Source organism: Eretmochelys imbricata, chromosome 15 (assembly GCF_965152235.1).
Source record: "Eretmochelys imbricata isolate rEreImb1 chromosome 15, rEreImb1.hap1, whole genome shotgun sequence".
NCBI classification, from domain to species: Eukaryota; Metazoa; Chordata; order Testudines; family Cheloniidae; genus Eretmochelys; species Eretmochelys imbricata.
The window spans coordinates 12,788,069-12,803,635 of record NC_135586.1 but is presented as its reverse complement, the minus strand read 5'-3'; the positions used below and the strand labels follow the sequence as shown (position 1 = coordinate 12,803,635).

Genomic DNA, 15,567 nt, shown 5'->3' with positions numbered 1-15,567 from the left:
TGTGTTTTTAAAATGCTCAAACCTATATATAAAGTTTAAAACTAAAATCAAGACTTACCTTGTATCTATGCCATTTTATGACTGCATGAGACTGTGTATTAGATACCCATACTGTGTTAAAATGAAATTAGGGGGTCCATTTTTGACATGGAGCCAACTATCTATTAATCGGAGAGATTACAAATCTGGCATGTTTCGAAATGTATTCAGACTCCTTCAGCAAAGAAACCTTTTTAGAACAGTGATGATCTTACTCAGGGCCAAATTTTCTGCTGGTTTAAACTAAACCAGCTGCCAATGGTTCCATGGGGCCATTGCAGCAGAAAGGATCGCCATAGTGCATGGATGCTCTGCCACATCCCCGTTCTCCCAAGAACTCGCTGGTGGCCTGGGAAGGATGGCATAGAGCCAGTTACACTAATTCATTACCACCCAAGGATAATCTACACACAGGGGAAGTTCTCTACTGCCACATTTGCCACATTTTAGTCTGCTTTGTACCAGGAGACCAGTGCAAAGCAGGTATCACTGGGTTAAGGACCTGCCCTCAATCTTTAACTCATTGGGGCAAGTTATTTTTATTTTTATTATTATCAATTATTATTACTTTATATTGCAGTACAACTCGAAGGCCACAATGAGAATCATGGCCATATTGTATGAGACATTGGACAAACGGTAGAATTTTTCTGGAGAATTTGTGGCAAAATCCATGAAACTTCTTGTATTAAGTGGTTTTTAAGTATCTTTGTCATCACTTTTCTAGGGACCTGAGGTCTTGGTGGATTCACCATCACTTTCCATTTTTTAAGTCAAGACTGGGTATCTTTCTGAGAGATTATGCTGTATCTCAAACAGAAGCTGTGGGCTTGGTGCAAAGGTTACTTGATGAGCCTTATTGGCTGGTGTTATGCAGAGTCACACTAGATGATCATAATGGTCCCTTGTGGCCTTGAAATGTATGAATCTCAAAGAAGACATGGTCCCTGCCTCGAAGAGTCTACAATCTGAATTGAAAGAAGGGATTGTACAAACCAGGGATTGTAAAACAATAGCGGGAATGAGGGGAGGCGGCATGAGGGTGACCGTGATGAGATCTTGATGTTCCATAGGTTAGCTATGTGCACAGCATGATGGCTCCAAATTATAGTTTGTTTGTTTAAATTAATAAGACTGTGTGGCAGCATAGACGAAAGAGCAGAGCTGTTGGCAAGAGAAATGCACACCAGAGTCAGTGGATGCATGCCACTGACGGTGGGTACCTTAAGAACATAAGAGCAGCCATACTGGGCCAGACGAATGGTCCATCTAGCCCAGTATCCTGTCTTCCGACAGTGGCCAATGCCAAGTGCTTCAGAGGGAATTAACAGAACAGGCAGTCATCGAGTGAGCCATCCCATTGTCCGCTCCCAGCTTCTGGCAACAATTGCTACTGAAGACTGAATTTTGTTATGAGATTATCTTCCCTGGAGAGTATGTGGGTTTGTTTCCAGAGTGAATGCAGACTCAAGAAGGTCAGTTCTCAAAGAAACACCAGTACTCTTTCCCATATGCACTAGTCATTATTGTGTTCTCTAGTCTTTTGATAGGGTGTCACCTACAGATTCTGAATGCACCTGCATATCATCACTGCTTGTCGCACTATCCCCCAGGCCAGTAAGTTCACTCCTTGTAGTGACTCCCAGTCAGGCACTCATAATGAACAAAATTCTGCACTGGAATAAACTAGTGCAGCCATTTACAACACAGAATTGGCCCACAGGGTTTAGTATTATATACATTTACATAGCATTCCATGTGTTGGACTCTACTGCATTTCTGATCACTTGCATGCCACATCTCTTCTGTTGCTTTTTGGAGACTCCTTGGGGGGTCTTTCCTGTGTGAATTCTGTCAGTTCAGAAATGCAGACACAGTTCCAAAGCTGAAGGTAAAGGATGAGAACCAATATGTCTGGAAGTAATATTGCTCTTGGCTGTATCACAGAAAAGTTAGTGCTTGATTACTATTTATGTGAACATTCGGTATGAATTTAATTGCCGTTTAATTCAGCTTCAGTGAGACTTCTTAACGTTGTAAGATAACAGTGCTTCCGTGGGGGATGGATGAGATATCTGTGGTATACCAATGTTATAGCATCATACTGTGGTCACTGTAGCATAAGATTATTGACCGCTATGGTAACGTACAATAGACTGTGTGATCAGTGAGTAAGTAAAGCCCATTTGTGTTGTTAGCACCTGCCTTCATTGTATCCATAGCTATTTCCTTGTTTTTATTTCCCTTGTTTTAATTCTCCCATGAGTTTCTGTTTCTGGGGTTAAAATAAATACAGTTGATCAGATTCAGCCATCACACACCTTGTAATCCTATTTGAAGTCAGTGGAATCTAACATCAGGATTATGATGATGTCGTGGGGGGTAAGAGGGGTGAGCGGTGAACACCAAGTTATTTTATCTCCAAATTGCTAGGAAGCTGTCAGCTAAGAACAAGAAATTGTCGGCCAAATCTTAATAATTTTCTCTTTTCATGCCAATTCAGGGATATGGCCCCCTTCATAATTATTTTAATCACATGGGGCTCTTACTGTGCTGTAGGGGACACCACATTTAAAAACAAGCAAAATACAATTATTAATAATGAATATTTCATAACTTTAAAAAAGGTAAGAGGGAAAAGAATGAAACAAAATCAAAATACAAGCAAGAAGAAACAGTGGTTGCTTCAGTCACAATCTCTTTCTGTGGAGAGCTTTCAACAGAGATTATTTCTTAAGAGTGGATCAGTCCCTGGTGAGCTCACTCTTCTCTTGGTGAATTAAGACCAAAATATATTATTTCCCCAACTCAATAGTGAGTCCTGTCTCAATATATCATCGAGAGCTGAAGCCGTTTATAGATTGGCAAGAGAATTTTGTTCAGTTGTGGTGAATTCTGTTTGGCTTATAATGGAGACCTAAACAATTTACAAATAGGCAGAAGTAAGTGGTCTTAACTAAGTCCTGTGAAAATTAAGTATGTAACTCAGTTACTGAAAAGAAGCTATGTAAGAGTTAGTTACTCATTTGAAATACCAATGTTTCTTATGAACCCATCCACTCCATTTAAAAAATGGTCTTCAATCAGGTTAATTAATGAATATTAAGAATCTTAAATTCAAATTAAATTCCACTGTTTCTCATTGTCTACCAAACTTAATTAAAAAGAAAAGGAGTACTTGTGGCACCTTAGAGACTAACAAATTTATTTGAGCATAAGCTTTCGTGAGCTACAGCTCACTTCATCAGATGTATTAGTGGAAAATACAGTGGGGAGATTTATATACACAGAGAACGTGAAACAATGGGTGTTACCAGCGGGGAGAAGGGGGGACCTTTTGTAGTGATAATCAAGGTGGGCCATTTCCAGCAGTTGACAAGAAAGTCCGAGGAACAGTGTGGCTGATGTGATTAGGCCCTATGATGGTGTCCCCTGAAGAGATATGTGGACACAGTTGGCAAAGGGCTTTGTTGCAAGGATAGGTTCCTGGGTTAGTGGTTCTGTTGTGTGGTGTGGGATAATGTCACAGCAAATCTGGTGGCTGAACTTTGTGACTTTGTCCTCACCCATAACTATTTCACATTTGGGGACAATGTATACCTTCAAATCAGCAGCACTGCTGTGGGTACCCGCATGGCTCCACAGTATGCCAACATTTTTATGGCTGACTTAGAACAACGCTTCTTCAGTTCTTGTCCCCTAATGCCCCTACTCTACTTGCGCTACATTGATGACATCTTCATCATCTGGACCCATGGAAAAGAAGCCCTTGAGGAATTCCACCATGATTTCAACAATTTCCATCCCACCATCAACCTCAGCCTGGTCCAGTCCACACAAGAGATCCACTTCCTGGACACTACAGTGCTAATAAACAATGGTCACATAAACACCACCCTATACCGGAAACCTACTGACTGCTATACCTACCTACATGCCTCCAGCTTTCATCCAGACCACACCACACGATCCATTGTCTACAGCCAAGCTCTACGATACAACCGCATTTGCTCCAACCCTTCAGACAAACACCTGCAAGATCTCTATCAAGCATTCTTACAACTACAGTACCCACCTGCTGAAGTGAAGAAACAGATGGACAGAGCCAGAAGAGTACCCAGAAGTTACCTACTACAGGACAGGCCCAATAAAGAAAATAACAGAACACCACTAGCCATCACCTTCAGCCCCCAACTAAAACCTCTCCAACGCATCATCAAGGATCTACAACCTATCCTGAAGGACGACTCATCGTTCTCCCAGATCTTGGGAGACAGGCCAGTCCTTGCTTACAGACAGCCCCCCAACCTGAAGCAAATGCTTACCAGCAACCACACACCACACAACAGAAATTAACCCAGGAACCTATCCTTGCAACAAAGCCCGTTGCCAACTGTGTCCACATATCTATTTAGGGGACACCATCATAATGCCTAATCACATCAGCCACACTGTCAGAGGCTCGTTCACCTGCACATCTACCAATGTGATATATGCCATCATGTGCCAGTAATGCCCCTCTGCCATGTACATTGGCCAAACCGGACAGTCTCTACGTAAGAGAATAAATGGACACAAATCAGACGTCAAGAATTATAACATTCAAAAACCAGTCAGAGAACACTTCAATCTCTTTGGTCACTCGATTACAGACCTAAAAGTGGCAATTCTTCAACAAAAAACTTCAAAAACAGATTCCAACAAGAGACTGCTGAATTGGAATTAATTTGCTAACTTGATACAATTAACTTAAGCTTGAATAAAGACTGGGAGTGGATGGGTCATTACACAAAGTAAAACTATTTCCCCATGTTTATTCCCACCCCCCACTGTTTCTCAGACCTTCTTGTCAACTGCTGGAAATGGCCCACCTTGATTATCACTACTAAAGGTGCCCCTGGCCCCCGCTCTCCTGGTAATAGCTCACCTTACCTGATCACTCTTGTTACAGTGTGTATGGTAACACCCCTTGTTTAATGTTCTCTGTGTATATAAATCTCCTCACTGCATTTTCCACTGAATGCATCCAATTAAGTGAGCTGTAGCTCACAAAAGCTTATGCTCAAATAAATTTATTAGTCTCTAAGATGCCACAAGTACTCCTTTTCTTTTTGTGGATACAGACTAACACGGCTGCTACTCTGAAACCAAACTTAATTAGTTTCCACAAGTACACACTGTGACAGATCTTGCAGTTCTATGCAATATCTTTGTGGACCATATTGTATTACATTTGAGTATCACTGTGGCTCAGGGATTGTGTGCCACTCCAGATGAGAGGGTTATCACAGCTCCTCCAGGAACAGAAAGCAGTGGGGGGTGATAAGGTGGAATCGGATTATAAACACTTCCAGAGTGGCATTACCCCCTTGGGAGGCTTGCATATACTGGTTCGTATTGGGTTTTCCAGAGACCAACAGACAAAAAAGCGCTTTTGATATAAAAAGACTGTGGTTAAACTTATTCAGGGCCTTCTTTCTGATCCAGCAGAAGGACATGACCTTCTGTCCAAGGGGGGGACCAACTGTTGTGGAAGGATTGGAAAGTCTTTGGCTTACCAGGGCTTGTGCTAGCCCTCACTTGGGGTTGGTTGGTAGGGGAGCGTCTCCTAGTGGTCAGGGCTTAGGCCTGTGATATGCAGGGGAATTGTTGGTAATAGAGCCAGGGCCCTCCCACTCCACCAGACTCTGATCCAGGGCCCTTTGAGGGCCATCAGTGCTCTGACAACCAGAGATGCTTAAGGTGGCCTCCACGGGTCACTTCCTACCACCTCTCTGCATCTGGGGTAAGGCAGTGTGAGGGTTGTCTGCTCACTACAAAGCTTCTGGCAGCTGCATGTAGGGAGGTCATTCTCCTTTTCTCTCAGATGGCAACTGCCTCCTCTTGTGGTATGGCCCAGCATCCCAGGGCCAGCTCAGGCTAGCCTATTTCCTCTTGTTTTTTCCTTCCCCCCCCCCCCCAGATGTTCTGGTTTAACTTGGATTTAAACTTGGAGAGTGGTCAGTTTGGACGAGCTATTACCAGCAGGAGAGTGAGTCTGTGTGTGTATGGGGGTGGGTTTTTGGAGGGGGGTGAGGGAGTGAGAGAACCTGGATTTGTGCAGGAAATGGCCTAACTTCATTATCATGCACATTGTGTAAAGAGTTGTCACTTTGGATGGGCTATCACCAGCAGGAGAGTGAATTTGTGTGGGGGGGTGGAGGGTGAGAAAACCTGGATTTGTGCTGGAAATGGCCTAACCTGACGATTACTTTAGATAAGCTATTACCAGCAGGACAGTGGGGTGGGAGGAGGTATTGTTTCATATTCTCTGTGTATATATAAAGTCTGCTGCAGTTTCCACGGTATGTATCTGATGAAGTGAGCTGTAGCTCACGAAAGCTCATGCTCAAATAAATTGGTTAGTCTCTAAGGTGCCACAAGTACTCCTTTTCTTTTTGCGAATACAGACTAACACGGCTGTTACTCTGAAACCTGTCACTTAAGGTGAGCTATTACCAGCAGGAGAGCGGGGGGGGTGTGTGTGTGGAAGGGGGGGCACCTTTTATAGTGATAATCAAGGTGGGCCATTTCTAGCAGTTGACAAGAACGTCTGAGGAACAGGACACTAAACTACTGCATGCCACAAGGGGCCACAACAGTGGTTCCCTTAACCCACCCAGCAATATTGTTAATCTATCCAACTCTACTCTTAGCCCAGCAGAAGAATCTGGCCTATCTCGGGGCCTCTCCTTCTGTCCCTCCACCGCCACGAACATGATACAGTTCTGTGGTGACCTAGAATCCTATTTTCGACGTCTCCGACTCAAGGAATATTTCCAACACACCTCTGAACTACATACTTACGCACAGAGACCTTCCTACCAAGACTAGAAAAAGAAGGATTCTGAATGGACTCCTCCTGAAGGTCGAAACAACAGACTGGACTTCTACATAGAGTGCTTCTGCCGACGTGCACGGGCTGAAATTGTGGAAAAGCAGCATCACTTGCCCCATAACCTAAGCCATGCAGAACACAATGCCATCCACAGCCTCAGAAACAACTCTGACATCATAATCAAAAAGGCTGACAAAGGAGGGGCTGTCGTCATCATGAATAGTTCGGAATATGAACAAGAGGCTGCTAGGCAGCTCTCCACCACCACTGCTGAATTGGAATTAATTTGCTAACTGGATACAATTAACTTAGGCTTGAATAGAGACTGGGAATGGATGGGTCATTACACAAAGTAAAACTATTTCCCCATGTTTATTTCCCCCACCCCCCACTGTTCCTCAGATGTTCTTGTCAACTGCTGGAAATGGCCCACCTTGATTATCACTACAAAACGTGTCATCCCCCGCCCCCCGCTGCTGGTAATAGCTCACCTTAAGGGATCACTCTCCTTACAGAGTGTATGGTAACGCCCATTGTTTCGTGTTGTCTATGTATATAAATCTCCCCACTGTATTTTCCACTGAATGCATCCGATGAAGTGAGCTGTAGCTCACGAAAGCTTATGCTCAAATTAATTTGTTAGTCTCTAAGGTGCCACAAGTACTCCTTTTCTTTTTGTATAGTTCAGTCACCCTTTGAAATGCATTTTCCTGAGTGTGACCTTCCCTAGATAAAGTTCTTTACAGCTGAAAGCAAGGAGACATGAAGTCTTGTGGGGAAGAGTCGTTAGCTGTTGTTTGCTAAGATGCAGATCTATTTATTCCTGACCCCTTTCCTTGTCAAAGAATGGCCACTTGATAGGTGATGGCCCATTACATTTGATGACACCTGTCTAGAGGTGTCAACTTGTCTTTTGTCTTTGAGAAACAGGTTTGCCTATCTTTCAGACTTGTCTGGTAAACACACTTCAGTCATGATTTCAGGTTATGTTCATAACTTTACATATAATAATAATATAATATATTTCACCATGATGTTGTTGGGCAGCAAGTTATTAGTTTTTAAAAGATACAAGGCATACTTTGTACAAAGATTATTACAGTAGTGTGTAGGGTATGAATACAGGAGTATATTCTGACACAAGGGACAATAAGAGGCTCTTAGTTTATCTGATGTACCTGCACATCACTTCTCTTTGCAATATCTTAGAATATCTTCACATCCTTTTACAATGAGGAGGGGTATTGAACTTCTGTTCCTCATTTGCCTTTTAACAATTGAAGACTCCAACCAAACACTTTATGCAAGGCAAAAATTGACATAACTAAGAGGTATCTCTTCCTAACATAATATAAAATGTGATAAGTACAGTTTTATATCCTGGGGGGTATCATTCTTCTTGACTCTGCTCATGCCTGTCAGCTGAGGATCTGGCCCAGTAGTCTGTCTTAGGCCTTGTCTACATTACAAAGTTTTGTTGGTAGAAGCTGCCTTTTGCCAACAAAACAGGGGAGGTGTACATACGACAAAGCTTCTTTTGGTGGCAAAACAAAATCACCTCGACAAGAGGCATAAAGCTTTTTATGACAAAGCCTCAATGTAGACATCGTGCATCAACTACGAGAAAGGGACCGAGAGACTTTTTCCATTGGAACATATGAACTGGAACCATAAACTCACTGAACATTAAATCTCACCAAATGAGGGTAAATCCATTCTCATCATCATATCCACTCATTATACTCCACACCTGAACATAACCGTTATATGAACAACATACCCTCATATCTCAATGTCTGTACTTTGATCCGTTAACCTTTTACCCTGAATTGGGGATATTGCAGATTATGTATTCCTTACGCCAGCTAATCCTAAACCGACCTTCGCACCCCTTGATAATCTGTACATTATTCCCTGATAAGCAGAAACTTCTATGCTTAAACTCTGTACCATTTTCCTTTTATTTTAACATCATCTGAATAAAATTTTTAAAGCTGCTGTTTGTTATTCAACATAACTGGCTTCCCCCAGTATCCTACAATGCCTGCCATGACCGTTCTGCTCACCGTTTTGATCTCTGCTACCCTGCAGGCATGTGCCCCTCCCCTTTCAAAGCTCCTGGAAGTATCTTGACAGCTGAGCAAGCTGCTCTGTTCTGGGAACAAAGAACAAATTATTAGAGTGGAATGCTGCTGTTCTCCCCAGCGCTAGGAACACAGCAACAGGCGGACTGCTGCTGCAGGGAGCTGGTAGGGACCGACCGCTGTGCTACTTTGACATTCCTCCGCTGGGAGAGCTCACAGAGCTCCTCAGGATGCTGCTCCCAGCAGCTGAGGAGGCTGTGGGAGAACTCGGAGGGAATCACAGAACCATAGGCAGGCAGGTAGGTAGAGCGGGTTGCTTTGGGAGAGACTGCTGTGCTGAGCAGGGTCTGAGATGGAGGGGGTGTCCCCCTTCCCCTGCCTCAGGATGGGTCGGTCAGCCTGCTGTTCCCACACCACTTTCCTCTCCCTCCCCCTCCCCCTTCAGTTGAAAAGCGGTTGACAATTTACTAGAATACTGGAACGATGGGATTGAGAAACCTGCATCATGTGACGCTGTACTTGCCCCATGAGGCACTGCAAACCCTGCAGCCAGTTACACAGTGAGATAGCTACCCACTGTGCAGTGCTCTCTGTCGATGCAAGAGCTGCTAGTGTGGATGCATAGTGTGGACATGCAACAGCAGTTTAATTAAAGCACTGTAGGTAAAGCGCATAACTTTTGGTGACAAAATTTTGTAGCGTAGACAAGGCCTTAATGGTACAAGAAGGTCATCCACTCTCAAGCTTCTTGCTCCCTAGACATTGCCTTTCTTGGTTGGAGACACGCTTCTCTCTCCTTCCTGAGCAGGGTATTGCCAAACTGAACAGTTCCCTGCTTCATTGTGTTATTCCCAGCAAAAGACAGTCTGTCTAAGTAACCCTATTTTTTTGTCTCTTTGGAGACTAATAACAGTGTAACTGCCTACAGTTACCACACAGTTCTTTAAAAGCAAGCATATTTTATTCTTAAGGTAAAAGCATTACAGAGAAAACATATTAAAAACAATAAAAGAACCTACACACATGCAAATGAAGCTAAGCAGAGATCACCCCAACTTTAACATGGGCTCTGACTGGAGCAGTCCTTCAAAACCCCGGAAAAGGGCCTTGACTGTGGTCACAAATTCATAGCACCCTCAGCTCAGAACTAGCCCACTCATGAAAGTTTAGTCCCTTCTTTACCTTTCAGGGGTCTTTGATCTGGAGTTTCCAGGAGCAGATAATCATTAGATAATGGATTTCCTCCCAAGTACCTCCTAGGAAACTCACATCACATGTATTGTCCCAAACTGTTCTGTCTGGACTCCTTGGTTCCATTCTTGAGTCTGCCATTGACTTGCCATGAAGCCATGGGCAAGTCACTCAGATCTTGATATGCCTCTGCTTTGTTAATATGGATAATTAGGTTTCTCTGCAGTCCAAAGCCCTATGTACTCTGTGGTAAGCTGCACCTAAAATCTGTGGCAAGGCCACTGGAATCTGCGGCTTTTGGTGGAAATTCTTCAGCAGCTTCAGATCAATTTTGAAAATGGAGAATGGAATGGAATTTGAAAATGGACACTATCTGTAAAGCTGACCATTTTATGATTAAAGATGACCATTTCATTTCATTGATATTATCACTGTTATACATTGCAACAAATCTTTCACAAAACGTATCATGTAAGGTGTCAGTGAAAAAGCTACAATTTATCCATGTATCATCTTTGGATCTAAAGTTATGAGTTTTGGCTATACAGTACATTTGTATCTCCAACCTGTGTTTTGTTCCTGAGTGACGCCCACTGGATAGAATTTACATTAGGGCTAGGCAGCTATGTATTGATGGCCCATCAAGGACGCCCAGCTCTAAAATGGGCCATTGAAGAAACTCATCCTATCCAGATAGCTCTTCCTGAGGATGGCTCAGACAGCCTGGAGCCATTGACCACCCACTGTGATTCAGCAAAACATGTAGGAGCATGTAATATACTCATGTGACCCTGGACTCCATCTTGGCTGGTAACTTTCCACAAACAGGGGCTGTGATCTTTGTTTGGGACAGTACATTTCCATGCACGTGGCAGAGGATCTACAAAGACACCTGAAACACCTCCATTTTGCCTCTTTCCTGCTATAATTCTCTGGACTGTGGATTTACAACTAAAAGGAGCATCTTGAACTATGGACTGAAGACCTGCCAATCTTTTAGAAGTTACCAGAGAGACTTTACAAGCTAGCCATCTATTCCATCACTGCTACAAACCTGATATAAGGACTTTGCAATCATTTGTATACATATGATCTATTGACCATTTATAACGGTCTTCTTTTATTATTAACTCTTTAGTTAGTTTACTAAAGATTGGCTGACCGTGTGATATTTGGGTAAAATCTGAGATTCATATTGCCCTTGGGATGTGTGTCTGATGCTTTGCGATTAGAAAGAACCTCACATATGGTGAAATGGGTTTTCAATAACCTCTCACTGTATTAGATTGGGTGGGAGCCAAGGACTGGAATTCCTAAAGGGGACTAAATTATGTGTTTGGCTTCTAGTTAACCAGTGTAGTACTGCAGAAGTTCTTTTGTTATTGGATTGGTGAATCTAATTATAGAGTAAACCACCAGCTTTAGGAATTGTCTGTGCAATTTCTTGCAGTCTGCCCTTAGAGTGGCATTTTCAGTGTAGCCCTTCCAGGTACCTGATCACACTATCATCAGCACTGCATACCCTGTATCAATTATTTTGATGTTTGGTTTCTTTACACTGCCTCCATATATTTGGTTTTCAGTATGCCACAGATGGTTATCTTTAGGTTTTAGACTGAACTACCGATTAAGATAAATGGAGCAGTTCTCAGAGTTATGATTTCAGGCTGTCTGCGGACTCAGGAAGATAACACTGCATACTCAGGTTTTCAAGATTTTCTTCACAGCCATGAAGGCTGGGAGCATAATTTTGTTACAGTGAAAGCTGTGTTCTGGAGCATGTTTCTGTGTGAAGAGGTGAATTCCATGACCACAGAATTGTGGAATACATGGGGTTCTGCCAACAGTAACTCAGAGACATGTCTGGAGGGACCAGTTAATGGTTGTAGAGTGATGTGAGGTTTTTGGACAAAAGGTGCCTGAGAAATGCAGAGTATTAATACGAGTTTGACTAGGCCAAGAAATGTAGGGCCAGGCTACGGGAGCCCCTTCTCCCTTGCTGAAGTCTCCCCTGCACAGGGGACAACCATACTCTAGCTACAAAGCACTGGGCAGCACAATGTGGGGAGGACAGTGATCCCTGTCTGCTGTGCTCCAGAGAAGGTATGTCCCTGGCCCCTGAACACTGGCAAGTGCCTGCAGTGCTATGTTGGTGGTGAGGCCTGTGAATCTTCCTCTGCACAGATCCACCAGCTATTTCCCCAAACATTTTTTGGGAAGATATGGGTCGGGAGGATGATACCAACTCTGCTGAGGTTATTTGAGCTCTCAGCTCCATAGCCATAGGGAAGATTTCTCAACTAACCGGGGGCTTATGAATTAAAGTGCTCTGCTACAGATAGAGCTGCCAACAGTCCCTTTTTACAAGGGACGTCTCATATTTTTTCATCTCTGTACAACAAGTTCGGGAGTTGTTGAGTGCTGAAAAAAGCAGCGAGAAATAGCCCTGGCGAATGTAGGTGATTACTGCTTATAAATTATTATCAATCCTAATAATGATGATAATACTGGGGGAAAGGGGTGCTAAGAAAACAGTGCCTTATTTTTGAAATATAATGTTGGCAACCCAAGCTACAGATGACACATTACTGTTGCTCCTAACACAGTCCAGACCGGGTCATAGAGTATCCCTCAAATCCCATTAGCAGAGAGGATAAAGCATGGCCGAATTTGGGGAGGAATAGATAATTTTTCCCTTAGTACTGCACAGGTTGACGATCTGCAGGGTGATTGAACACAACTCCCACAATGTTACCATCATATCTAGACAGAGATTACGTTAATTCCATCCTCATATTGGACCCTGCCATTAAATTGTAATCAGTATTGCACAGAGCTCCTGTGGGGATTAGAATTTCCCCACTGAACTTCCTTGTTTTTGAAACCCCTAATCTTTCCTGTTTTTGACAACTGCTCCCTAATTCCCAGAAGTCTGTTGCACTTTGTAGCCTTTGTAATATGTTTCACATAGCTAACCTGCTTATTTTACTTATACCCCTATTTCTTCAGTTCCTTGGACCTTTACTCAACTGCTTAACCATAGTCATTTGCATTGCTTCACCCCACTCAGCCATTTGTAGCTTTGCTCTAGCCCATTCCCAGGATATTATATTACATTTCCTTTATTTCTAGTAAGAAAGTGACTGCTGACTCAACTCATCACAGTTCGCTCTTCTTTCACTGTCAGTATGAAGCCAACACTGCAGCATGATTATGGAAGGTTTTGAATTGCTGGAGGTGCTGCCTTTTGAATTTGGCATACGTTCCAGGTCCCGTCCACATATGGTCATTTAAGAGCTCCTGGCAACTTTTTGTAAGAGTAGGGCTAATAAAACGAGTGTCCTGATCACATTCCAGTTCTGTTGGGTGCCTTCTGACTAGCTAAAATTCCCCAGGTAGTTACCATTGTGAATTCAAGTCTCCTACCTAAATTTACTCACAGTATTTTTCTTCATTTCCTGTCCTGTATTGTGTAGTGTTGCTGTGTTCTTTTAAACAGATATTCTCCAGTGGTGGATGCATTTCAGTAGTAGGTGAAGGGAACTGTACAATCCCTAACCCACAGAGAGGGTGTGATACTTGGTTCGCTAGGGTTACAAAGGTCTCTCATACCATCTTCCAATTTTACACCTGCTGTTAGATTCCAGAGACAAATGACGGGTCCTAATAGACGGATTGATTGTTTTTTGGGTGTTGTCAGATGCAGATACTTAGGGCTTGTCTACACTGGCACTTTACAGCGCTGCAACTTTCTCACTCGGGTTTGAAAAAAAAACCCTGAGCGCTGCAAGTTTCAGCGCTGTAACATGTCAGTATAGACAGTGCACCAGCGCTGGAAGCTGCGCCCCTCGTGGAGGTGGGTTTTTTAGAGCGCTGGGAGAGCTCTCTCCCAGCGCAATGCCACGACTGCACAAGCCAGTGAAGACGTGCCCTTAGTGGTGGGGTTTTCAGAAGCAATCAGGATTGGTCTAACTCTGCTCCCAGTGGAGTCAAAAGCAATTTTGCCGTTGTTTCCTATGGGAGCCGAGTTAGACCACTGCTGAGCACTTTTGAAAATCCCAATCCTAGAGGCCTGCACAGTTGCTTCCATAATCAAACTAAAGCACAAAACTGGAGACCACCTCGGAAGTACCTTGTAAAGTGCTTTGAGATCTTTAGTTTGGCAGGCAGTGGAGAATTGCAAAGTGTCCATCTAACCCCAGTGCCCTTTCTGATACAAGATTGCACTGTGTGTCCCTTTCTGATATTCTAGCCAGCATAGTGTTCATCCCACAGGTCACCACTTGTCCATTGCCATTTCTTTTAATTTTTGTAATTTAAATATTAAAGTTATATTAGTGCTGGTCATAGATGTCAGAGTAATAACCCTACAAAATGAAAACCTGTTCATTCATGTAATGGGTGCGTCTCAGGAAGTGACAACTCAAGCTTCCCCATAATGTCCTGCTAATGTAAATACTCCAACCTTGACCTGATGTGCACAACTTTCTAGAGAGGAAGAGATAGAGTGTCATCTCAATGGCCCAGTCAGCCCTGGGTCTCTAAGGTGAGAATGCCAACAAAGGGGCCTATTGCTGCCAAGACAACTGTGACAACTGTGACTAGTGTTAATTGTCTGGACCCCTGCCTGGTAGGAGATTTACTGAGCTCTTCAGTCATTTTATACATCATACTGTTGAACACCCATAAATCTAAGAAAGCTGCAGGGAGCTAAACAACATGCAAAACAAGTTTAGGCCAAGTTTTTTTGCCGAAAGTTATACCACATTTATTAAAGTGCTTTAATTAAACCCCTGTTGCATGTCCACACTGTGCTCCTTGTGTTGCTGGAGCACATCCACGTTAGCAGCTCTTGCAACGACAAGGAGAACAGCGCACTGTGGGTAGCTATCCCACTGCGCAACTGGTGGCAGGGTGCTTTGGGAAGGGTTTGCAATGCCTCATGGGGCAGGTACAGCATCACATGATGAAGGTTTCTCAATCCCATTGTTCCATGGGCATCCTACTAGATCGCCAGCTGCTTTTCGACTGAAGTCGGGGGGAGGGAGAGTGTGTGACAGGGAGCATGTGTGTATGGCAGGGGGACAGACAGTACACACACACACATATATTTATATCCACCCCTGCCTGCCTGCCTCTGTGTTCATAGTGTGGGAGACAGCAGGAGTGTTCCAAGGTAATGATTGGCTCTCTGTTTTCCGGAGCAGAGCAGCACTGCACAGCACACCGGCTGTCAGAATGGAGTTTTGAAAGGGGAGAGGTGCATCCTGCAGGGCTGCAGAGTTCACAACAATGAGCAGAGTGGTCACCGCAGGCCTTGTGGGACACCTCCGGAGGCCACTTACGGCGAGAAAAGCAAGCAATACACTGGCACTA

General features: G+C 43.6%; 1 long non-coding RNA gene across 3 annotated transcripts in view; it reads right to left on the bottom strand.

The window, feature by feature from the left end:
* LOC144275854 (uncharacterized) overlaps window positions 1-15,567 on the bottom strand; it is a 46,752-nt gene that overhangs the window by 18,593 nt on the left and 12,592 nt on the right. The window contains exon 1 of one of the 3 annotated variants that reach the window (XR_013348118.1): window positions 4,115-4,231. The exons of the other annotated variants lie outside the window; for them this stretch is intronic. This is a non-coding gene — a long non-coding RNA (uncharacterized LOC144275854). Of the gene's footprint in view, window positions 1-4,114; window positions 4,232-15,567 lie in introns of those variants that run through there. 3 annotated transcript variants of the gene reach the window in all.